Source organism: Perca flavescens, chromosome 14, assembly GCF_004354835.1.
Source record: "Perca flavescens isolate YP-PL-M2 chromosome 14, PFLA_1.0, whole genome shotgun sequence".
Lineage (NCBI taxonomy): Eukaryota > Metazoa > Chordata > Actinopteri > Perciformes > Percidae > Perca > Perca flavescens.
Genome location: NC_041344.1, coordinates 20,753,258 through 20,780,652, shown reverse-complemented (window position 1 = coordinate 20,780,652; position 27,395 = coordinate 20,753,258). Strand labels below are relative to the sequence as shown.

Genomic DNA, 27,395 nt, shown 5'->3' with positions numbered 1-27,395 from the left:
ATGAAACAGAATGTGAGCACTATAAATGCTGGTGCTGAATAGAAACAAACTTCATTAGATGTAAATATGCCTTTCTATGTTTTATGAGTCCTTCACAATTAAAAAGAAAATCTTAAATTAATTTAAAGCTGCATTAAATCATAGCATTATAAGTGTGTGGTATGGCTGAACCTGCTGACATAAATTGAACTCTGGCAAAAGGGGTAACACACTGCATGCACATTTTTAGAGTTTGGTCTTTTTAAACTGTAGACCAAACATGTCATGCTCCGACATGGCATCAGAGTTTCCCCAAAATCCATCACCCTCTGTCAGGTCTGCCTCAGCCCTTCCCCTTACACACCTGATGCATCTGGTGTTGTGAATCTGGGCCGTTCTTCACTGTCCATCTGGCCGCCAAATACACGTAGCTGTTATTTAATTAAACGAGTCAGACTCCATACTTCTGCTTCTGAGATGTTTTGGAAACCTTCACAGATTGTCAATTGATTCCCAGATTAATGCCAACAGAAAGAGATTCATTTGTGTGTGTTGGCTGTGCACGTGCAAGTTGTAGAGGCTCACTAATAGTCATTACAACACCTTCCCGCTTCTAAAGTCCTAATGTAATTTCAAATGTGTGAGCATCCATGAATTTAAATGTGGGTTAAAGGTGCAGTAGGTAAGACTTATAAAACTAACTTTCTGTATGTTCCAGTAGAACTACATGACGCAGGTAATTTAAAAATATATCCGCCCTTCATCCGCCATTCACCCTCCTGCAAATGTGCCAGAATCCCTTTCCATCCAAGTTAGAAGGATTAAAAGTGATTTGAGCGGAACAAACAAAAAAAGATGCCTATTTTTCCCTAGGCCAGATGATGATTTCTTTTTCTTTTTTTTGAGACATACTTGAAAAGCGCTGAAATAAAATAAATAAAACATAAAGATCAATCAGAGCTGGAGCTCCTTCCTCTACTTCTTTTTTTGCCTGTATGCTTCAATTACCAGCTTCACAGAGGTTAAAGACTTTATATCAAGCTCCCCGTTCAGCAGTTCTCTGCAGGCTCTGCCCTGTGACACACTGGCACAATTGAATTTGCAGCTTAATAATAGGTTTTTAATATATATTAGAATTAGAAAAGCTGACCCACCACTTGCTGCCCACGAAAAGGTTGAACAGGGGGGGTGAACATTCCCTGAATGAGCCTGTTGTATTCAAATCTGTATTTTGCAATACCTGCTGCAAACTAAACTGGATATAAACTTAGCACAAAAATTAAGGAAATTTGTGTTTGGTAGATTATTTCTCTGTGGTAAAAATGCTTTTTGGCAATAAATCTTATACCGTTGTAAAGTCTGTTTAGTTCCCTTTCAAATGGTGCCCCATTTGTAAGGAACATTCATTTGTGGGATGAGCAGCAGTGCTGAGTATGTGGGTTGCGCCCAAGAAAAATTTGCCAAATCTTCTCTGCCAATGCCAAACAGGTTATTCTGCCATTGATTTGTTTGGTTTTTGGTGGATTGGATGATTGATGTTTGAAGAAACAAGACATATTGGCAATTTAACAATTTATTCATTTCACAAACAGGAGCATCAGTAGTGTGTGGAAGAGCCATACACAGCCACAACAGCCTGGCACCTCCTCCTCATGCTGGTCACCAGCCTGGTCACACACTATTGTGGGTTGGCATCCCATTCTTCAACCAGTATTTGTCGCAAGTCAGCCAACGTGGTTGTGTTGATCACTCTGGAACGAACAGCACGCCCAAGCTGTTCCCACAAGGGTTCAATGGGGTTGATGTCAGTACTGCTGGCAAGCCATTCTATCCTCTCCACTCCCACATTCTGGAGGTAGTCTCTGGTAAACCCCGCCCTGTGGGGGCGAACCTTGTCATCTTGGAGGATAGAGTTTGGTCCCAGACTGTGGAGATATGGGATTGCCACTGGTTGCAGAATCTCATCTCTATATCTCTCTGCATTCAGATTGCCTCCAATGATGACCAGCCTCATTTTTCCAGTGAGGGAGATGCCGCCCCACAACATCACACTGTCTCCACCAAAAGGTGTTACTCTATCGGTGCAGCAATCGGCATAGTGTTCTCTGCGTCTTCTCCACACTTTGACCCTACGATCCAACTGCCGCAGGTAGAATCATCCAAGCCACCAAACACCAAATGAGTCAATGGCAGAATAACCTGTTTGGCATTGGCAGAGGCTAAGACACTAACTTGGATATGTTCCAAAAACTACAGTGTTGCCAGTAAGAATATCACTGCCTCTGTCTGGTGTCACATCAATCAATCAATCAATCAATCAATCAATCAATCAATCAATCAATCAATCAATCAATCAATCAATCAATCAATCATCCGTATCTATACTAAAAACTTTGAAACAAAACCTAAAGAGAAGGATATTAAACAATATAATCCACACACAAGACACAAACTGGCAACAAAGTATCAGTTAACCTATAGCTCTCTTAAACCTGAGCTACTTGTGTGCAGCAGAAATAATTTTTAAACACAACACTGACATATTACCACCTCATAAAGTTGAAATGGCAAACTTGTTGGCAAACAATTGCTCAGTTACACATCAAGCAGGTACAGAGCAACATTATCATTCCTGGCCATCTGGCCATTTGTTGAATGTAGAGTACAATATTCACACTTCTCCTAGGTCTGTTTAGTTCTCCATGAGGAAATATAGTGGCACTATAGTGGCTACATGCTCCACAGTGTTCAACAGCTGGTTGCTAACTTTGTCTGTCTGCTGTTTGGTGCAGTAGTGTACAGTGGCTTAATGATTGCTGAAAACAGCTGCCTTTCATGGCTGGAAATTGAATTTAAAGCAGTGAAAGTGAACCAAATCAGTCATTTGTCACATTGTTAATATAGAAATATTAATTATAGCAGCTTTAATTTTTTAAGAAATTACCCTGAAATAGAATGCATGAATGTGGCTTCAATAACATTGTACAGCTCAATCTTTCCTAAAGCTGAGCAGCAGAGAGAGACTAAAGGGGTAATGTAATTTAGAGAAAAATCCTGGAGCTACTCCATTGAAACTGAAGAAGCCAGCAAACCATGGTGATTGTACTGGGATATGGGCACATTTCCTGATTCACTGCCACATTAAAAGACGACATTTATGAATGAAATGTCACAGACAAACAAATGCAGTGAACCCACAGTCAGTCAAGAATAAAACTCCGAAAAGCGCCACCTGATGACATTACGCATTCATTCATCATCCGATAAAAGACTGTTTGTACAAAATCAATGGAAACAACGCTAACAATCATTCCAGCCTCATTCGTTACTAAGTTCTTCAAGATTAAAAAGTAATTATAATCACATCCCTTCATGCCAGAATGTGATGCAATAACGTCCTATTAAAGCTGTAGTGCGTAGGTTCTGTCGCCCCCTAACTTAGGAATTCTAAGTTATGACAACACCACTGTTGTTGCATCTGTCACTACCCAATGTGAGTCGACTGCAGCTGTGAGTTGTGCATGCGTCACTTTGCGACAAGTAACCTGCTAATGAGAGACTTCTGTAATGTCAATACAATAAAAATGGACCTACATAACGAAATTCGTTCACTGCTGGCTACAAGTTAGCAATGAAACAAAACAAAGGCTGTCACTTGAATGGCGTTTTGAGCTAACGTTAGCAATGAAACAATCATAGATAGCTAAAATGTTTTTAAAATGATTTCCATCTTCTGTTATTGTTTGTAATGAGAAAAGTTTAATTTATGGATTTCATAAATTTCAGTATGACACGTTATGCCGTAAACCGTTTAAATCTGAGCATGCGCAACTCACATCTGCACTCGACTCACATCGGGTAGTGACCATAGATGTGGTAGTGACAGCATCCACATAACACAAGCCTGCCGTAATCGCGCATGCGCCCCAACCCCCACCCCCACCCCCACACGGAGGATTAAAAAAAAATGATGGACTCTTTAGAAGAGGTCATTATCTTTACTGGAGTTTCTGCACAATCTTCTGAACATAGCCATACTCAGAAATACAGAGAGAGTTGTGTGGAGTTGATAGTCTTAATTAGCTTTGTATCAACTCATCTGGCAATGGCTTGAATTATCAAAAACAGTTCCGCACTAAAGCTTTTATTCAGACTGCGCACATACACAGCCAACACTGGCACCAAACGCACATGGTCTTTTCTTTGGCATCATTATCCTCTAGATTCACATCACAGCATGTCCCACAAAACAGGCGTCCCTCCAGTTCCATTTTCCTCATTTATCCCCCACCTTCCATCATCACCACAACTGACCATAATGAGGGGATTCAGCGAAGAGGATTTGTAATTCTTGTGGAACTGTCCTCTAGCCGCAATACCATGTGCAGCACGACTTCAAATGTGAACAGTCAAAGAGGGGGGATCTTCCAGGGCAGTCTTATGATACGACTATGGTGTTCAGAATGACTTTTTTCCAGGTGTGGATATTGGGGTGGGGGGCACCAAATTGTCAGTGACAACCAAAAAATGTATTATATTTCCCTGTCCAGATATCATTACTAATAGAAAGTCACGTTCTTCGTTATATAGCATGATTTATGGTCAATCTAATTGACTTATGTGCACGTGTAACATGAATGTACAATGTAGTTGACAAGGGCAGTGTTGTTTTTAGCTTGGGAAGATGACTAACATTTCTCAGTAGATTGTGTTTGTCCACTCCTCTCCTCCCAGGTGCATGTTCTGTCTTCTCTGCTGGTTTGAAGACAGCACTGCTTGTCTGCAGATCTCCTGGCTTTAGAAATGACAGCCTCATCATGTCTTCCACTGTTATAATGTGCTATAAGTATGCAGCAACATGTACTGACTTGTGTGTCTGTGTGTGTGTGTGTGTGTGTGTGTGTGTGTGTGTGTGAGAGAGAGAGAGAAAGAGAGAGAAATGAGTGTTAAATTTGTGTTGCCACGAACTGGAGACAGACAGCTGATTGTATTGTAATTGAGTGTAAAGATAAGTTTGTGCAACTAAAAGACAACAATTAGGAACCCTTCCTGTTTTTAAAGTACTCCCAAGGGTGTTGGTTCCCAAAGATGTGTTCTGTTTTATACACCACCAGCTGTCTAGATAGCAACTACCAGGCATCAAATTACTAGGCCTCTAATAAGGAAATCACCTGCTAGGTGAGTGCTTTATGCTCTCAGTGATCTTACTTTTTTATTTGCATCATCATACAACACTTTTTTTTAAAACAAATCAATAATAGCCCCACTTCAGGACTAAATAGTCTATCTCAAATATGCAGAAAGAAGATAATTGGATATTTGACTACAACTCATCAGTTGTCCAGTGGAAATCTTAGTCTAAAGCTTTGTTAAATACTGTAAATAAAGAGTATGGGTGGTCGATTCACATGCTGATATTAGTTAACATAAACAGCAGTAATGAGATAATCCATGATGAGTTTGAGGTCCCAATTCTCAGTTATCAATTATTGTCATTTAAGAAATCTAAGAAATGTGTAACAATTTCCTGTGTTGCCTGATTTATGGTCCCATGGTTTTTGGAGGACCCACCGCTGATTATAATAATCAAAGTACGTATTACAGCTACGGTAGCCTTCATGCTTTTTTTTTCTGATGACTCCGGTCTCTTGCTCTTTTCAATATCCTTTTTCTTTTTCTGGGCGAAGAAGAAGACTCCTGTTGCTGAAATTTAGATTTTGAATACGTGTGGTCCTCCATGTTTCCTTTTTTAAACTTGCTGGGGCCGGGAAGCTACGATACCCATTAGCAGCATTAGCAGCACCTGTGAGTTTATCATGTGACAGCGAAAATGTGAAAGGCGGAGCAGTATGTCCTGTTTGTCCCTTACTGGCTTACGTATTTCAAGATGACGCATGAATATGGAGCGTCTACCCCAGTTCATGCAAACTCAAATGTAAAATTTCTAGGCAACAGGAATACTTTGATTTTGATAATGAACAACTAAAAACGTTTACCTTTAAAGGTGTCCTGTGGAGTTTTCTTTTAAACAAAAGTTGTGTTTACATTTAGTGTTACTCACCAAAACTCATTGTGTGTATCCTTGAGGTCTAAGAAACGTGTCTAGTGCATTTCCTTCCTCATAAAACATTTGAACAGCTGAATATTTTAAAGCCAACATTGTTAAAATCCATGTTTCCAAGCTTGCAGTCTTCTTCTTTTATGTCATTGCTGGAACATTGCAGCATATCTTGTCGTGTTACCGCCACCTGGTGATCAGTGGAATAGAGTGTGGTTGGACAAATCTGCAAACACGTTTCATTTGCTGGGGCAGTTCCGTCTAGCCCCGCTCACATTCAGACAGATTTCCGGGTGGCCAGAACCTGGACGGGCCAATCACAACATTCACATGGGGCTGGTTTAAGACAATGACTGACAGAGTAGTGTCATGCTTACCGAATGTAGTTACCAACGAAACTAACATACTGCGTCCAGCACAACACACCAGGCTCACAAAACTCAGATCAAACTGTCAAACTAAGAATAATATGAATCATGTTACTGTATTGCAAATTTCTTGCCTAAAATGTTTTCAGTAACACATTTTAGTGTGCTGTAATTTGAAAACGTTTAAGACCAGGCAGCCATTTTTTATCCTGCTTCAAGATCTGGTTGTTTGTATATATAATACTATAATATAATGAAATAATTGTACTTTTTAGTGGGAAATAAACCTGTATCAGACACAAGTTAAAATTCCAAGCATGTTATTTTATATCTTGAAATATGTTTTAAGGGGGTCTTTAAGGTTATCTGCAGAGAGACAGCAAGTATCAACTGATACAATCGGATAGTGTAACTGTTAGAAGTGGGATGGAGGGATTTAATTCAATTCAATTCAATTTTATTTATAGTGTCAAATCATAACAGAAGTTATATCAGGACACTTTACAGAAAGAGTAGGTCAAAACCACCCTCTATAATTTACAGAGACCCAATAATTCCCCCCAAGAGCATGCATCTGGTGTGACAGCGGCGAGGAAAAACTTCCTTTTAACAGGCAGAAACCTCAGGCAGACCCTGGCTCTTGGTGGGCAGCCATGACACAACTGCTGTTATACCGATTTAATATGGTCATTAGATAATCAGTTTGATAACAAAACAATGTAGGCTATTATGTGATTTGTGACAAATCATTTGACCATTAGTTATACTGTTTATATTAGTGATAACAAGATATGTAGGCTGTAAAATAAAAACAATATGGTAACCCCCAGAGTACAAAAAGGTCACTTTGGTCACTGGTGACTTTTTTTACAAACAAACTGAGAAACTGAGTTCAATCAAATTTTTTAATATTTGTGTTTTTAATAGTGTCCATACTGCGCGCGCGCGCACACACACACACACACACACACACACACACACACACACACACACACACACAGAGCGATAAGGCGAGGAGGAGCTCCACCACCTCACGCTCGTCCACGTAACTGGAGGCAGTTAGACGCACTTGGATTACCGGGCAGTAAACTGTCACCGCTCATAACGGCTACAGACCGGTGCCCTGCCCAACACTCCTCTACCGCGCGCATCGCCGGTCATTAATTCATCTCATAAAAAAGCAGACACCTGGACAAAGCCGCGGCAGTAGCAGCATTTGATTGATTTTTATTATGGGTTTTATCTCCGTGGATGCACAAAATAAAGTTATTTTTTTATTAACGCTGCGTTTAATAGGAGAGCAAAAGCTGCGAGTCAGTCTCTGAGAAAGGACAACACCGGGCTTCTCTGGACCTCCTCAGCATCCGTTTCTTTTACCGGGGCTGCTGTTTGTAAAATCTGTTGAAGTAAGTCTGAGGTCTTTTTAACTTCTTAAAGTTACTACTGGTGTAAAGATTAGTTAGCTAAGGGGACCATATTTTCAGTTTGTCTGTCAGTCAGTTTAAATCCCAATTTGCCTTATTTTGTGTCACATTTTTTAGCAATGATGAAGTGGAATCCGCTCCTCTTTGCGTGGGCTGACTATTGACGCAATGTGAATTGGATTTTCATTTTTCTTGTGTTTATGCTGTAAGATTAAGATTATTTAAAGCAAGAGAGAAAATGCAGCATGTGACTCATTCTGTACAGTTGTCTATGATGTTCTATTTTAAAAAAAAAAAAAAAAAAAAAATCAAGGCTGAGAAGAGTCCTCCGTAGATTTAGAATTGTAAAAGGTGTTATACATACAGCTAATTTTATTCAGTGGTTTTGGGCTTCTGCTAAAGGAATTCTGGGCAGTGCAGTGACCCACAGGGTATTTAAAATACAGTAATGCTCAGGAATAGATACCATGAACACCGCAGATTTTATACTTCTTGGTGAATCAATGTAAATATATAGTATTTTCAATGGTGAAGTACAAACTGTGCATGCATAAGGCATCTTGGATTATTGTGCTCCTCTTTGCAACCAAAGAGATATGAAGCTTATGCTACAGATGAATCCTATAGATCACATAGCCTACACATCCACACACGACTTACACACAGTACACACACACACACACACACACAGACACACACACACACACACACAAACGAGTAATCACACAGCACGCAATGCAGATTAAAGGTCAATGCATGCATCCTTTCTGCACTCAATATATTAATCATAGTTAAAGGACACAGCGTCTGTGTAGAGGATAACGCTAAAGCTACTTTTTGCTTTGCTCTCAGAAAGAACTGTTGTCTGAATTATTTTTCACTGGCCAAATCCACCCAGGACTTCTTCTCTCTTCTCCTCTCCGTGAGAATTTTTGACACTGCTTTAAAACACCCATTGTGCATTAGACCTCATATTGATTATATTAGCAAACTCGTGGAAAGGGGAAATAAGCATTCCTTCATGGACACACCGGCCCACAGCCCGGAAACAAAATAAGCCAACATCATAGCTGAATGTGCCTCAGTTCAGTCTCCAGTTGTGGCAGAAACAGAGCTTCTGCTTTCTAGCTGAAGTTCCTGCTTTGAAGATGTCTGTGGCTAAATTGGGATTCTTCTTTTGGGGATTCCTTTGAGTTTATGTAACCGTGTTTAGAGTAATGGCATGTGTCATCTGGGGGTTTATTAGAGCCAATGGTGAGTGAAGCTGACATGACTGCGAGAGCTCCTCAGCACATACTGATCTACACATACTGTGCAATACAGACGAAGACAAGAATAGCAACAGTCACATTGAGGCAGACAAAGAAAGAGAGAGATAGAAACAGCACGGAATGAGAACGACAGCAACGAAGAGATACGTGCAGACAGAGCCCCGCAGTGAGTTGGGCTGGGTTGGCATCGTGTCTGGCTGTCTTTCTGAGTCTCAGAGATAAGTTCGTCATTCATCATCCCACATGCTGTCTGTTGGTCCGGTCAGAGGCAGGCGAGCAGGTGAGCCAACAAGCGGCAAATTTGCTTCACATTTGAAGGGACAGGAGCGAGAGGTCTGAAAGGTCTGTATAAAAAGATGAAAACGGAAAGCCTGTTATATATCAAATATCTTCAAATGTTTGAGGGACAGCTTTTGAAGCTTTGCACCCAAATGAAAGAAGATGGATGAATGGGGAAGATACACACTTATGCAGCATCATTGTGATTTTGTGTGTTATTGGAGGTTCTGGACAATGCTCCTGTAATTGCATGGCGCTTCCGCTGAAACCAATTGCCATGGGAAAAACACTGCACGCATGCAAATACATGGCCCTGCACACTTGCACGCACAGCTTCTGTCTCCCTCCCTGTCACCCGCATGCACGCACGCACGCACGCACGCACACACGCACGCACGCACGCACGCACGCACACACACACACACACACATACACAATGTGTCATGCAATTGATACCCATCACTCAGGGAAGGTCAGCAGACTATCCACTGCTTGTCTTTATTCCTCAATATTAATCAAGCTAATGCTCCATGTTTTATTCATAGCTACATGCAATGACCCAAAATGTCACTCTTTGTTTCAGCCTGGGAATTGTAATCGCCGTGTTTATGAACAAGATGCTCAATTTACTCCTTAGGACTAACAGTGATACTTGTCCTGCTCCATAACGCTACCTTGGCAAATCAGAAGAATCAAGACTTACGTGAATTAACATGACTGTGGTCCAGCGTTGCCAATGTGGAAAAGCCCTCTCCTTCAACCCCAAGCTGCCTTAAGCTTGTCGAAATGATTTGTACAAATTTACTGTCACGCAATAACCGTAACTATTTACATTAGCTGTGTTGCAAACCTTGAAACAGAAGCCGGGATAAATGTTCGGAGAAACTGCATAATTTGGACTAACGCTGAAATGTCACACATTAGAGTTCCCATGCTAGCAAGTCATACATCAGGCTCAGACAGATCCAAGGGTGTGATTTAGCCTTTTCCTTACATAATAAATTGGACTGTGTTGTCAGTGCCAGAGGTCAGGCTTTACTTCTTCGTTTCATGCTACAACAGACGTACAGGCACACACATGGGTCTGAGTAAAATGAAAAAGACATTTAAAGAGTAGCAAAAGACACTCAAGTTGACTTAGCTATAACTATTGAGCAAGCCGGACTGGTTATAGGGTGCGATTAAAGTTAAGTGTTGCAATATGTGCAGCACAGATGGAGCCGTTCTGCACAACTTTGTCCATCTTTCATGTTCGGTTCTCTGTGAGTCAGATATGAACTTTATTCAAGCAAATGCTCTTGTTCATGATTTTCCATGAGGACAAGGGGATCTGCTATTGTAAAATTCAATTTTACAGTCATCTTTTGCAGTTATCTCTGCTCATGTGAAGCTGTTTACCAAGTGCTGGTGGCTGGATGAGCAAGTTTTAGTGTAATAGAAGCTTGCAACATTTGATTTGTGACTGAACTCACTTTAGACTCCAGGAAAGAGATGCACAAAAATGACTTTTCCATGTATTTTATGCAGCGATACATCTCCTGTAAATAGTGCTGCATCTATATGTATCAATAGGTGGTGCTAGAATAGAGTGAATGGCCGATGCATGGCTTAGTAAACATGTCTACACAACAGAAACAGCATGAGTAGTGTGTGTGTTTGACAAAGACAGATTTACACACAGATACATTTCTGATAGTGTTTGATAAAACATTTTTACATTTTGATAAAAATGTTTTTGTGTCTACACTGACATGTGATATCTTCCCCTCCTCTAATACCTGGATTAAATTTGCACCGCTACTCAAGCTGCTACATAGCTGCACAGCTAATGGCAAAACGCACTCCCTTACTTCCTTGATTGATCGAACGTTCCCTATCTGAACTCATGGGCATTTGTTTGTGGAGCCGAGGAACGTGCAGTCCCACATCACTTTTATTATTCCTATCGCGTTCATCTTACAAGTTTACCTTATGGTCATAGAAATGACATTACAGGTTTTGAAACATAAAAAAGCAATTTGTCGAAAGGATAAAAAAATTGCTAGGGTCATGTTAACTTGATGGACTGTTGCTGTTTTAAATGGTAAGGTAGCTCTTTTTTTAATAGCTCTAAGTCTTGGCGAAATACTGATTGAAGCCTCCTTAAAGCTGGTAAATTAGGCTTTTAATGCAAATTAAATTCTCCAGAATGGTTTCTAAATTTTCACCAGGCTCAGAAAGATGTTAACCGTCTGAAATCTTCTTTTAACAAGTGATTCCTTGCAAACAAAAATGACCAATTACTCTGCTAAATGTTTCACGCTGATAGTGCACTCATTTAAAATGAAAAAAAAATACTATTATTAAGCCTGTTAGAGCAGGGGTGCGTTGTGGGAACAACCACATGCCATTGCAAGTTCATGGGGGTAAGATCATCAATATATATTTACACTGTAACACAAAAATGATCTGATAATGCCTTTAAAAGGCTACTTTCCGTGGACTCATCTTAATCTTTCTGGATGACTTTGCCAGTAAATGGAAAAAACATGTCTGTTTAAATAATCAAATTAGCACGTTAAAGTCCATATGCTTTTATTTTCTGCTGTCAGCGCAACAAGAAATGATGTATACTTGTCTAATTATTTTCCTTTTCATCTTGCTGGTATTTATTGTTCATTCACAGCTGTTCATCTTTGCTTTTATTGTCCTTTTCTTCAACATCTACTTCACATTCTGTGTATGTGCTAGCATTTTTTTTGTTCACTTCCAACCTATCTCATTTCATCTTCATCGTGTCTGCTGTCTCATATCTTCGTTCTTTTTATACCTTTTGTTTGTGTTTATAAAAAGCCAGACTGACACACCGGCCTGCCTTCTCGTATTTCATTTCATTTTCTCTATCTCTGTCTTCTCCTCTCTTCATCTCTGTCCTTCACTCATAATTGCGTTCTCAGTCACTCCTGTTATTTTGCTCATTTCTCTTTTCCTTACATCCTCCCACTTTTGCTCTAAATCCTTTCACCTTCTCCCTCCCGTGTTTAGTTGGAAACACATCCTGGAGGGTTTTCCCTGCCAAAGTGTCAACCCGTGATAGTTTTCTGTCGCTTGGGGAGACACACAGTCACAGAGCTCACATCATATTGGGTCACTGTGTGGAGTGATGGCTTGAAAATATCCATTTAAATAGTTAAAATATTTTTTATTCAGCGTTTCGAATCAGTCTGGTTGAAAGGTCAAGGTCTAAAATTTTAGAGCAACAAAAAAAGAGAATTAAACCTTTCATAATGTCCTTATTCTCCATTAAGATAAGCCGTTGCTTCTCTGCCTTTCTGTCTGTGTTCACCTCATATCGTCTTTGCTCTTTACCAGCAAGGTGTCCAGATTATCATTCCAGATATACATGTGCTTTTTTTTTTTTTTTTTTTTTTTTATAAACACTGACATTTAGGGTGACGCAATGGAATAATTTTTGGCTCTGACTCTTTGGCCTCTCACACAGTGCTGATGCATGTCTGCATACGTTCCTGCAATCTGTCAATACAATGGCATAGATAGTGATCTTTTTATTAATGAGAACGTGTTTTGCACTACATATAATACTTTACATGTGAAAGAAAACAAAAGATTATCAAGTTCTTTGCCACTTTCACATCTGTAGCTTAGCTTAGCATGAAGACTGGAAACAGAGGAAACGGATAGCCTGGCTTTGTCCAAAGGCAAGACTTTTTACTTACTGTTTTAAAGCAAATTCTTGTCTGGCTGTTTTTTACACTTCAGTGTTTGTACAGATTAAATTAACAAGATGATGAAGTAGATGATTCAGAAATCCTTTAGAGACCCACAGAAATATTCAGCAAAAGCATAAGCTACACGTCAGGCCCCTTTAGAAGACCCCTGCTGTTCAACATCCAAGCCTCACTCTCAGGGGGCTAAAAAGCAAGCCCAATGTGGTTGGCAGTAATTAATGTAGCTTACGTTTTCCCTCCAAGGGCAGCTGTTGTGTGTGTGTGTGTGTGTGTGCTGTGAGACATTGGTAATTCTGACTTATTACAATACCCCTCGACTACCAGACCACTCATTGATTTCCTTTGCCGTTCGGCTCTTTTTCATCCTCATTTTGGCTCACGCTGCCAGCCTCTCTATGACTCACAGGGTCGGATGTAATACCAGGTGTAATCACCCCTATTACGGTTTCCGTGATTGATTGGTGGCACCCAGGGAAAGCCGTTACGCTGATTTTGAAGGTTCTGGTCTATGATTTTCTTCTCTTTCTAACACATTCACTTTCTTTTTTTTGGTCTCTGCATTAGACAATTTGCTTTCTGGAGGTGCATTTTCAAGTTGGATGCGACCTTGACGCTGTAGAACCCCCCTAAATGTTACTATTTATTTCCATGCCATTTGTCATCACACAAGTGACATTTGCGCAAACATACTCTCTGCATGTCTGTGAAACTTCAAACGCTGCTTTTATTTGTTTTCATTTTTTAAACCTTAGCAATGACACACCGGTGCCCTCTCCTTCTCCTTGATCTACTGTACTGGATTCTTCCTGAATGTTACACACAAAAAAACTTACAGATCTGACATCCACAAACTCCAGAGCGAGGTATTGAAAACAAACTATTGCTGTTTACCATGAAGGACCCTGCTTGCATGGCAAACATGCCCTTCGATGTTGCAGTAACAGTGAGTCAGAGCAGTAGAGGGTCTGAGAGGGATTCAGGGACTTCGGAATGAGGCTTCAGAGGCTTGTTGTGCAAAGAGAGAATTATTTGCAGCATAACCACTCTTCTTTATAAGCTCTCTGCTCACACATATTACTTACTTATCTTTTCCTATTTCCTATTCCTCAATTCTCAATCATCGCTCCTAATGTTAACTGAATGTTTATTGTATTGTTGTTGTTTTTTACCCTCTGGTCACAAGCTTTAAGTTACTCTAGTTTTCCTGCTGGCTACCTTGCATACTCAGCACCTGTCTCTCTCACTCTGCCTGTCTCTCTCTCTCTCTCTCTCAATCTGTTAACAGCTTGTAGCACCCATACACAGCCCATTCCCCGACCCAACAGAGCGTACTAGGAACACTGTGCCCTGAAGGGAATTGTAGTTAATGCCGTTCGGCTTAAGTCCAGCAACAAAATACTTCTTTAATTGCTTTCCCATAGCCCTCAGCTGCAGTGCGCTGCCTCTCCAATTGCCTATTGATGCAAGTGAGTTAACGATGTAGGACAAAAGGCAGTATCCTAATGGGGTCTGCATTGCATGCAGATATCCATCTTTGCAAACAAGTTTGTTCTGATCTTTAGTACATATCAATCTTAACGTATCTGTTATTCTAGTCTTGTCAGTAAATATCATTCCTTACACTGATTGTATCTATTTGACCTTGAAAGGAACATTTAAACTTTTAACATTTTAAGAGGAAAAGAAAACACCAAATGCAAAAATGTGCAGCCTCCAGTTTGATAAAGGATGGTGTGGCTTTTGTTGATGCCAGCTGCCTTAATTTCTTCATTTCTCTTTATTTAATTCTGCCTGATCAGCTCAGTGCCTTATAGAAGATTTACATTCTTTTGAAAAACACATTTGATATGGAAAAAATAGCAAAGGTGGAGAGGGGGTGGCCTCTTTAGAAAGGGTTCTCCCTCACAGGGATAATTGAGAGCATGCTGTGGAAGAATGTTTCGCTGGAGTTGAAAGAGCAAGGCTATCTTTAAAATGTAAATTATGATCTGCAGATGGAAAGGGGGGATGAAGAGTGGCGTACAGTAAGTCACCTAGATGACAGCACAGGCCTCGGCTCAGCCCATCTGTCACAGTCTTTTCTTCCCTCTGTACTGGCTCTAAAGAATTTGAGGGAGATGTTTTCCTGTTCATGCAAATTCAAAATTGTTTGAAATTCCATCAATAGTTGAGAAATCAGACCTAATTCTTGAGAAAGATATATTTGACTATTTGGAACAACATTAAAATTCAAAATAACAACTAAGTATTGAGTTGTATTTAGCATTCAGCTATATTACACTATACATATGTTTATGATGTCTGAGGATAACAATAATACAAGTATTGTGACTTCTCTCATAGCGCTTTAATGGTATTTCTTCACAGTCCATTATGTATGTTTTAGATGTTTTATAAAAAAAAAAGTACTAACAGCGTCTCGACACTTTGACTCCGTGGTTGAGATGTACATATTCAGCTTTATTAAGATTTATTAATGTGCTTTTCTTTTCCTATCTGAAATCCCTGCTGTTAGAGATTTAGAAAGCTATATATAAATGTCTGCTCTTGGTTTAGTGAACCATAATACACCTGTTATGACATAAACATGTTAAAAGCAGGCCAATGGGTGCAGTTTAAAGTACGGACTGAAGAGATTTATAACCCCAACTGTTGATAAGTTAATATAATTCATATAGGTAACAGAGCAGTTACATTTAATTTGCAGTTTAATTGGCAATTTATTACTTTTTAAAACAATAACAGCAATTGTTAAACTAATTATATAATAATTATAATTAATAATAATTAGATAACAAATCAATTATAAGTTATTTTAATTATACATAATTACAAGTCAGTTGTGGACAGTTTAGTAGACAGTAAATTCTGTAAGCTAAATTTCTGATATGATATAATTATTCCAATAATAATAAGTTATTATAATAACAATAATATTTGTTATTATTATTCACAAATGTAAACTTCTTGAGCCACTTCTGATCACAGCAAATGCTCATAGTTTGTGTCACAAAATATATATTGTAATTAAAATATGTATAATGCATTTCTATGTACTATGCAACACAGATTGTAATTTTACAAAGATTTTATGTTTTACAGCATATTGCATCTTCCATTAATGAACATTTGAGAAAAAATGTCCTCAATCTGTTGAAAGACTGGAGGCCAGTCGTCTTTAACTTGAAAAGTAGTTTATGCCAAGCATCTTTCTTTGTAATTACAGTTTTTTCCGATTGCTAAACGACAGTGGGCACAACTGGAGTCACATGTGCAAAACTCTAACTACAGTCTGCACTACCAACAGTAACCTGAGCTAAACAGTTCACATCACCTGCAAAACAGGCTCAGTGCAGCCAAACACTATGCACAATCCTCACTGAGATAACACACACAGTCACTCAGAAAAAACACTAGCGTCAAACACCAATACAGAAATTACAAACTTTTTCATCTTTACAGTTTGAACAATTTGAGTGACTTGACACTACTCAATAGTTTAAAAAATATAGATTGTATAGCATACCAATTTTTACATAAGGTAAAAAAGAAGGAATGAAAATCAGCAGTTTTCTTCAATAAAGTATTTTGTCTCTAGTAATTTATGGAATTACTGGGGAAAAAAAACTAAAGGTACATACGTAACAGTAACAAAGAATAGTGTGACTAATCCTGCCTCTCTCCAGCATCATGTGGCAAGTTTTCTTCATCACATTGGATGTCTGCATTATCTCTAAATACAAATGAATGTGGTGTTTCTATTGCTTTCACCGCCATTACTTTCTGAAAAACAGTAAGAACACAGTTTTACTATTGTAAAGGTATAGTGTTTTTAACTTTTTTTTATAGCTGTGTATATAACCTCAGACATCTTACCTGAACATGTTGGTATCTTTGCTCTTTTACCTGTTTCTCTCAAACGGCACAGTGTATAATTGTTTCATTCTTATTTGGTGTTTGTATACAAAAAAAGGCTTTCTGATCTTTCTCTGTATAAATACCATATATGTTCACTAACTAGTCTAAAACAAGACACCTGCTTAGGCTTTCAGCTAAAATTGCAATCAGCAGTGTTTGATAGGCACCAGACTGAAATCTATTCTGTTTTGAATGTGTGGTTTACAGTTTTGACAGCAGTGTGTTAGCATTTGAACAAAGTGCTGTAAATCTACAGTGTTGTGCACGTTGTGGTTAAAGTCATGGGATAAGTGTGTAAAGTTTTGAAAACTGTGTTCAAGCAATTAAAAAACGAACTAGAGTTTGGTCCACATGAACTGCTGCTGTGCAGACTGTAGTTAGAGTTTTGCACATGTGACTCCAGTTGTGCCCACTGTCGTTTAGCAATCGAAAAAAACTGTAACAGCAGTGTATAATGTGTTCTAAATCAATATTTGCTCATAACACTAAGTAAGCATGATTTTCATACATATCTGCCAAATAAAAAAGGATTTAATGAGTTAAAAGAATGTGTACTTGTACTACAAGAAAAACTACATATATATATTTATAAAGAATTGAAAACATTCACATGTGGCATGTTGTCACTGACTTACTATAATAACTAAATGAATAATTAGGTACTTATTCAGTAAAATGTCCATTCACAGGGCAGTGTGGTGGTTAAAACACTTTGTAGGAGCGTGTCTTCATGCTGAAACTTAATTTTGATGTTTCTAATGGATTATTATGAGGCTGACTGTGATGATGACGGTGCAGAACATCAGGCGCAATAGTGCATCTATCCACTGATTAGTTAATAGTGGGGCAATTTGCACAATGTGTACTTACTTTGCTAGCCAGACTCTTCCTGGCTCTAAATGGTTGCCATGAGCATGGCACAGATAATGATAATGGTATCAGACAGAGAGGAAATTGGAGAATCTCTTCACCTCTGTGAATATCTGGGACCGTTGGTGTGTTGGTGTATGTGTGTGTGTGTGTGTGTGTGTGTGTTTGTGTTTGCGTGTGTCTGTGTGTTAATGTAGGAACCTTTTTGCGTGAATCAAGCAGCACACATTTCCTCTCTAATCAACCCACATATGTAAAAAATACCGTTATGCTGCTGAACCACTGATGAACCACTTTGAACTCATCAACCAAATGAATTTTTATTAAATATATTTTATTCTAATAGTCTTGAATAGAAAACTCAAAGACAGAATATTGGAGCCAAGCCTGAAATAAAGAGCGATTATCTCATTCAGAGTTAATTTTAGAGCAGTGACGTCAAGCAGACGTTTGAATTAATTACCTTTGCATATTGCATGACAATGATTTTTGATGAAGTATCTATGCTGCTGTTTTCCCAAACAGTCCTGACATCCATCACTTTAAAGAACTAATACTCAAAGCATCTTTAAGTATTTGGCTGATACTGTGTGTACCTGACAAAATGTCCTCAAAGCAACATGATTGATATATTTGGATTGTAGCAGACATGCCTGCACGCACTCACACACGTGTCTTCTCTCTTTTCACAACTAAAGGAATATGAAGAATCAAAGCTTTCCATGTATTGTAGGTAAGCTACCACACTATCATCAAAGTAGGCACGTGATGTGTTTTCATTATGTATGAGATTGTCAGCAAGAAATGCTTTCCATTTAATTGAAATGAATAGTTGGACATCTTGGAAAAAACATTTTAATAATATAAATCATTTATATAATAATATTTAGATGACAATATTTATACTCTCATATAGGCCTATGTCTGGCTAGCTTGACCAAGTGCAAAAAAGTGCAAAAATAAGAATTTGGGGTTACAAACTTTTTATATTACACAAACAATATATGTAAGGAGCTTACGAAATGCTTGTGGGCAGATTTTGTTATCTTTAGACACAGCCAGGCTAGCTCTGACAATCTGTTTCCAGTTGTTACGCTAAACTAAGCTAACTATCTCTTGAAAAATTGAACATATAGACATAAAAGTGGTATCAATCTTCTCATCTACCTTTTGGCATGTGAAGAAGCATGTTTCCCAAAATGTCTTACTTTGAAATTACTTCATTTCCAAAACATTTTGAGGTTAGGCTAAATACCTTAAGACTGTGTAGTAGGCTATAGGCCTACATCTTAGAATCACACCATTAATATTAATTTATGCAAGAGTAAAGGGTTAGAAGATCAGTGTAGGAAAGGTTATTTGTACATAAAATAGAGGTTTCAGGAAGAATCCAGACAGTACAGTTTTGTTATCACCACTGCTCAGTCAATAATCCATGCTCTGCCAAATCCTGCTTACTGTAATGTGGTTTGACTGTCAGTACAAGAGCATGACCAATCACACGGTGTAAAGGAATGACTCTACTATTTTACATTACGTTTAGCAGCAGACTAGTGAATTAGGATTGCAAATGCAGTGGGAAAATATTGCGCTCATAGAATGTGAGGCATAATTCAGAAAACCGTCCGAAATGATGCACCTTTTATCAATTTTATAGAGGCAATAAACTTTGCATGTTCTCTCAACATGTAGATGGGAAGTATGAAGAAAACCTAGCACAAGGCTACTTTTTTCAGTGAGGAAATGTGTGTCCTTGTGTAGGAGAGCTGTATCCTTTCCACCCTCAATGATATAATTAGATCTATTATTCAGGGACAAGAAAAAGTCAGATTGCCCATATTCTGTTAATGGTTGGAAACCTTATCAATTCAGTTTCATTCTGGCCAATTCCGCTCAGGCAGCCGCACTCAGGCCCGACATTATCTGCTGCCTCCAATCAAAGTTGACCTTTTTTTTTTCTTTTTTACCGTTTCTGAAATCATCCAGCATTTTTTTATGACTTTTAGAGCATTTTTTCCCCCTTTACCCGCCAGATGATATCATTCTGACCAATGCATAATGTTTATTCCTTCATTCATCAAACTGAAATGGTTTTTATTATGAGAGACATTTATGCTCAATAGTTCAATAGTTGAGTGAGGTGTGTGTGTGTGTGTGTGTGTGTGTGTGTGTGTGTGTGTGTGTGTGTGTGGGTGGCTCGGGTTAGTGCTGCTCTGTCTGAAAAATATGCATAAGAAGAATAGTTAATACGTCTTCTCTGGTCAACAGATTATTATTCTTTGGCTAAAAATAACTTGTGGTAAACTGCGAGAGAAAGATAGAGCGTGTGTGTGTGTGTCTGTGTGTGTGTGCGTGCGTGTGTGTGTGTGTGTGTGTGTGTGTGTGCGTGTGTGTGTGCGCGCACGCGCGCGCGCGTGTGTGAAAGCGATAGGGACGAGTGAACAATTCCTTATTTTCCAGAACATGAAAGCCTCATTCTGAAGTTATTTGGCTATCACCAGTTTGCATCCATAAAGGTTCTGTGCATCAAGCAGGATACTATGTTTTGTTGTCATAGATTAATCATTACATCAGAATTCAATAACAAGTAATTAAATAATTTTCTGCATTTTATTATCAAATATGAAAGAAAAAAAATTCAGTTTGATTACACCTTTCTAGTTGATGCAGGTTATTTTTTCCTCCTTTATGTTCAAAATTAAGACTTGACATTTCACAAGGACACTTTCATAACAGTGAGTTTTCATGCATCAATATGGAAATGGTCATGGGCTTGCTTATTCAGCATACAATAAAACAACAATCAGAGTTTTATTTATTTTGTATTTATTTAGTTTATTTTGGAACATGAAAAAGATAAATAAAAACATGTACATTTGAGTGCAGGCAAGAAAACCAACACAAACAAAATACACACAAATATATATATATATATATATATATATATACACACACGACATCGTGACCATTCTCCAGATTTTCAAAAGTGAGAACAGGTTTAATTTTTGCTATCGATCTAGTTACCACTTACCACAATTTAAAAGAGACTGAAGCTCATGTGCTAAGCCGGATTTTAGGGAGAAACACAGCTGTGTGTCATCGACGTAGGAATGATAAGAGATGCATTTTCTAAAAGCAGACCACAATCATTTTCTAGCAATCACAGTAAATACGGAATATATAGAATACATATTATATATTCTATAATACAGAAGAAAGATCAAAGAAGTCAGACAGCTTGGAATTGTTTTAATTACATAGTCAGAGTTCTGCATCAGGACAGGATTAGTGTATTCAGTCATATAACGTAATAATGTACTTATTTACATTAACTATGCATTAAGAAGAAAGCTAAAATTGAGTATCTAATTATACATACTTTCTAAATACCCTTTATATTTTTGCATTTGTTAAATAATTATGTATTACCTATTATTTTTGTGAATTAACTTTTATGTATGTTGTTTTCATATATGATGTCCGTATGCATTATGCTGCATTATGCAGTAGTGAGAGGTGCTTCCTGAGATGTGATGACATTAGAGAAAAGTTACAGTACTTTTACTCTCTTTCTATCTCTCTCTCTCTCTTTCTCTTTCTCTTACACACACACACGCACGCACGCACGCACGCATGCACGCACACACACACACACACACACATGCACACTCACACACACACGCATGCACACACATGCACGCACACACACACGCACACACTGGCAACACCAATGTGTTTATATGAGTGTTAAGTAGGTTGTAACACTTTGGAATTTAATCACACACAAATGAAGCCAGAAATAAATTTAGCAGTGCATATTTTTAGGCACACTTACGTTTTGTCTTCACACATGCACACACACACAAAGAAAGAGAAAGACTGTCCCTCACACAGCCTGAAGAACTAATGCTTCATATGCTCTATGCTCCTCCTTCTCCTTCTCTGTCATCTGAGGTCATTTGCATGTTTACATTTTGCTAGGGCTGTGATAATAGGCTACTGTACAGTAGTTACCTGCAGACATGAGAAATGCAGTTAGCTTTTCTTTGATTATAATAATTTGATTGACTTGTATTGTACCTTTCTGTGCAGTGATCCTTCTGTCAGCACATTTTCAATGTATGTCCTTGGCACTGTGGATTGTTTTCCTGCAGGCACAGACTATCAGTAATGGTGATATTTACAGTACATTAGATGTTTTGCGTGGAGGTAAACTTTGTATTGGTTTAGGGAAATGCTTCCTGGGTTTCTTGGAATGCCTTTCCATATCTGCTAAAGCTTTTCCTGTGATAGAAACATCCATTTAATGGGATTTTGTCTGTGCTTGTGGATATGTGTCTGTATTTTTCAGTCTTATTGGATCATGCAGGAGTGATATGCCCTCTGAGCCTCAACTGAAATGACTGTGCTGTACGTCTCTGATATTCTTTTGCTGTGCCTGCTTAAACAGAGTTATTTCTGTCAACCTCTTTTTTCATTTCCTCCCACCTAGCCTGATTTATCGTAGAGAATGGTTGCACCATTCACATCCCAGAGCTATCAGATGTCCCAATAGGTGCCGACCATTTTCCATCCGAATTAGCGCTTTCTTTTGAATGCTCTTTTGATGGTCTTGTTTGAGCTTGAGATTGAAGATTGGATCTCTGTCCTGATCTCTGCAGGGGCTCTGATCTGATCCTCGGGGATCTAGTATCTGTCTGATTGCGACCCTTGATCCAGAGGGGCTTATCTTTTATCTTTGATTTGTAGCACCTCTTCTCTGCTAATGGTTTTACAATCTGCTCTGTGCAGCCATATTGTAGTGTCCACTCTCTTTCCATAAAGCTCTGTGCACTTGCAGTTGCATTTAGATCCTTTTTATTGTGTAGTAATGCCTTCAATGTGGAGCTTTAGAGCAAAGATATAACCTTTGATCTTGTTCAAGCAAATCAACTGCTAGAGGCCTCAACTTGCCAAGCATGGGCTTATAATGCCTGCAACAGGAAGGGGAAACTGTGGGAGGAAAAATAACGTTCCCAAGAATCTCCAGACGGACATCAAGAGGACATTAGTGTATATTCACTTCCACTCAGTATACATGTCAATAGATACGGTATCTCAGTTTTCCTGAAATACTTCACATTTAACACCACAATTCGCCGAGAGTTAGATGACAAGATCGGTACCACTTTCATGAGTGTAGGGTAAATGTGAAACCACAGCCAGCAGGCGGTTAGCATAGTTTGCCATAAAGACTATGGAAACAGGGGAAACAGCTCACCTGGCTCTGTACAATGTTAACAAAATCCACCTATGACAGCATCTCTAAAGCTCAATAATTAGCACACTATACATAGTTTATTTAACAAGAAATGTTTCCCAAATTGTCTAACTAAACAAGATGTTTCAGAGTATTTAATTTGAGGTATTTTTTAGTTGAAATAAACCTAGGAGAGGTCATATGGCACTCACCATCTGTCCTCTGCTCTCTGCGTTTGGGAAATGAGATAAACAAACGTCATTGGTTAGTTGACAGATGAGATGTGCACTCAGTGAAATGTCAAGAGGAAATGAAGAGGCTGGGGAAAGGAAAGGTTGCCAGATGAAAGGACTTTGACCCCCTGAAAATACCCTCCATTTAGTGGCAGATGTATCTATGAACCTGAAGCTGCCCACACTGCCTCTGGGAGGCTGAGAGTATAAATTGGCACTTAATTGGTTCAGGAAACAAACAAAAAACTTTGTGGGAAGATGTCAGTGTCAGGGAGAAAGCTGCTCATTTGACAGAACAAAGCCAGCACTTGTAAACAGAATCATTTGTTTACCGGTATCAGGAAGAGAAGCTGTTATTCATGGGGTTCTATAAAGGAGTGTATATATTCAATAACCCTGACAACACAGCTGAGTGGTATCTCTACTCATTGAAAATCCTGCTATGTCTAGCGACAGTCCGAACTGCAGGTACATTTGGTTGTAAATGAGTATCATACACTATGTTGTGTAAAATGTATATTAATGCGCTTAAAATATGCAGTTTTATAGTGCAGACCTTGTTACTATTGGATTTACATTAGGACCGCCTTAGGTTTGCATATGACAAGTATCAAGGAAATGAAACCTTGTAAATGCAGATTTGCACTGTATAAAAGGAACAGCTGTCCTCAAGATTGCTTACTGTTAAATAATGATATGAGACAAAAAACTAAGATTTCAATGTGCAGTATTTCTACAAGTCAAAAAGTTCCCCAATACATTTCAGCCTAATACTGTTCTGCTCCAGATACAGAGCGATAATACTTGAATGAAACTAGGTCTTTAACCAGACACCATCTCAGCAGCGACCCTCGGGATGCAGTGACATTTGCGTGAATTAATCACCTGTATGTAAATCAGCTGAAGCTTTAAAAGCAGCAATCAACCATGTCTTTTTCTTTTGTTAGCCGACAGTGTCTAACATCTGATTATTATATTCTGTAATGATGTAGTTCTGTTGATTGGCTGCTTTGGGGAAATGAAAGCAGTTTTGCTGTAGCCGAAAATAGAGTAGAAACACGCTTTTTCAAAGGTTTTTATGATAAGCTTTAAATATTCCATTATTAGATCTGTGAAGGTGACAAACCATACAGCGTTATCCCGAATTAGTTGACTAGAAATTTGCGTGGAAACCGTTGCCATAAACCGTTAAAGTTTTTAGACAAGGTGAAACTTAAGGTTAAGTTGTATTAACACAGAGCGGTAAGTTGATGCAGTAGACAAATCAAGTTTGCATTACTAAAAATGATTAGTAAACATAAATTATATTTTTCTGGAGTCATGTTGTCTAAAATAAGCATGTTAAGTTAAAAATGCAAAGAAACATTACAAATATAAAACATTAGGCTACTTATCACTACTAAAAAAATTATTTGTTTGTATAAATATTGTTTATTTTCCTTTAAGACAGTATGAATTTAATAATAATGTATTCATTTGTTCCTAAAAGACAGTGAGGAAAACATTCAGCATAAAACATTGAGATTTTCCAATGTTCTGTGCTGCATGGAAAGTTTCACTCAGGAAGTTACTGATTTCCAATCTGTGGATGTATCACTGGACACTTTCTCGCTACCCATCAGCCCATCAGCTGTAAATTGGTCTGAGACAGATGGGAAATACTCCACAGATTAATGCTAAGACCACCATCACTGTAACCTTGAGAGACTGACAGAGAAAGAGAAGTGGAAATGAGTAATGGAAGAAGTTTGCAAAAAAAAAAGAAAAAAAACAGAGCATAATGGGTTCTGTCAGGATGCATATGGAGCATATAATCGAATGCAGGGAGGAGTTTGCCTTTGGTGATCAAGTAAGTTTAACTCAATTTAAAGCAGCTAAAATCACTTTTTTTTAATGGAGCACATGATTACTTGTATAGGGGGCGCTCGTAGTGATGAACCCACAGAGAATTATCACCCGACTTTGCAGTTCCCCTCAGCTCTGCAGAATTATTTTAGGGTCTTTCAGCTCCTTGTTTTGTTTTTAAGGCTACTGTAGTTTACTGTTTTGGTTCAGTCTCAATGCTCTCATAGCATTGTTTTCAGCCACAGCAGGCAGTTGCTCTTTTAAGCGAAAAAGAATTAGAGAAAACACGGTACATTACAGTACCTGCTAAGCACCTAACGACAGACAGCAGAGTTATTGATTAGCTGGTGGACATAGTGGAGCATTTAGCTGCTGAAGAGCCAGATATTGCCCTGAGGAGTTGGTGAAGAGCAAAACAGAGCTAAAAGAAATGTGAACATGGTTCTGGATTTAACTAATTAGCTGTGCAGAATTAGAGAGATGCACACCATGTTTTATATATAGAAGGACATATAGTACATAACACAACTTTTCCAGACATGTTCCAGGCAGATTGCTAAAACAACTGCAGTGCCCAATTTAGGCTCATTTAAGGATGCTACATAAATGGAAAAAAAAAAAAAAGCAGTTATCCTAAGATGCATGGACACACCTAAGGGAGTTAAAGAGTCTGAGCTGTTCCATGTAGTCATTAATGGAGAGAAGGAAACGGTAAGACGGCTCCTACTAGTCTGCCTGGCAAAAACTGAATAACACCAATTTACATATGATGTATGTTTCAAGTAGCCTTGTTGAAAGGAGTCCATGCCAGATAGAAGAAAAATGAAAGGCAAGGCTAATGTATCTGGATGAAGTCTAGACTATGACTAGATCCACCAGGGTCTGATTGCACGCCATCCATGTTTCCCTTCTTAATCCCTGTCTGCCCCTTCAGTTTCTTTCTGGTCCCAGAGTAAGTTTGTGGGATGTCATAGCATAAAGCTCGGGGTATAAATCAACAGTTTACACAGAGCCAGGGAGAGTCCTCCTATTACAGAAGGCTTGTTTTGAACAGCTAGAACACTGGAGCACACAATGCTCTCTTGCTTCAGCACCACTGACCATTTTCCTGCCACTTCACCGGTGAAGTGGCTGGATTTGAGATAGGTACTTGAGCTTGAATGCTGGAAGGCAGTATAGCTCCTTTAGGGTGAGTAACAACACTGAATGTCTTTTCAAGGCCAGATCTATTAATAAAGGGAGTGGGAGCTAGTGTCCATTTACTAAAGGGTTATCGTTGCTTAAAATATTGAAAATGAAAGAAGAATGAAAATTGCACAACATGTAACTAGGAAGATGGTGTCTGCAATTAAATATGCTGACTTCCTGAAGATGAATCACAATATGCCGGAGGAGATAACGGTCCAATCAATCCAGACTATGAAGGCTTTTTGTATTCAGATGCATCTTGATTTGTTTACTCATCATGGAGATGAATTTCCCTGTCATAATCTGTTTGGTCTTCCACTGGTCAACCATCAACACATTCTTGGTTTGTTTGGGATGCAAAGACAGTAAATCAGGCTTCAACGATCCTTCACTGCAGCAGGGAACCTCATTGTAATGTTTGTTTAAGACTCCATAAGCCACTCAGTGCATTCAAAAGTCATCAATGCACTGTCTTTGTGTTGGGCTTTTACAATGAAAATCAACATTGCATGACTATCCAACTCATTTCATCATATCAAAAGCATAAGCAAACAACAACACTGACTGATGAACTATGAGTGTTAGTGTTTTGTTTCAGTGCTGACACATTGCTAACTAATTGACCGAGCCGCTATTTGATGAGCATATGATATCGAGGCATAAGAGTTCAGACTGAAACAGCAGTAATTCAACATCCAGTCAAGTGAAAAAAATGCAGTAAACCAAATCATAAATTGCCAACACTCTTTTATCCTACTGGGAACTGAGGAATTAAAGATCCATTAATCTCTTACTTTGTATAGTAAAACTGGTTAAACTTTAAATCAAAACTTTTCACTGCAAACAGCCTCTTTACATTCCCAAACTGGAGTCCAATTACTGTTAGCCTCCAGATGTGAGGTTACTGTATTTTACAGTAAGTCTTCCATCCACTAACCATCCCAAAGACCATCCCCATTTACTGCAGTCCTTTGATTTCCTGTTATGCTGATTTT

At 38.6% G+C, this 27,395-nt stretch overlaps 1 protein-coding gene across 1 annotated transcript in view; it reads left to right on the top strand.

Annotated features, from left to right (window-relative positions):
- Positions 1 to 7,735: 7,735 nt before the first annotated feature.
- Positions 7,736 to 27,395, top strand: part of calcr (calcitonin receptor) — a 54,752-nt gene continuing 35,092 nt past the window's right edge. Inside the window, exon 1 of the mRNA XM_028597525.1 lies at positions 7,736 to 7,811. The gene's annotated coding sequence lies outside the window, so the exon portion shown is untranslated. The remainder of the gene's footprint in view (positions 7,812 to 27,395) is intronic.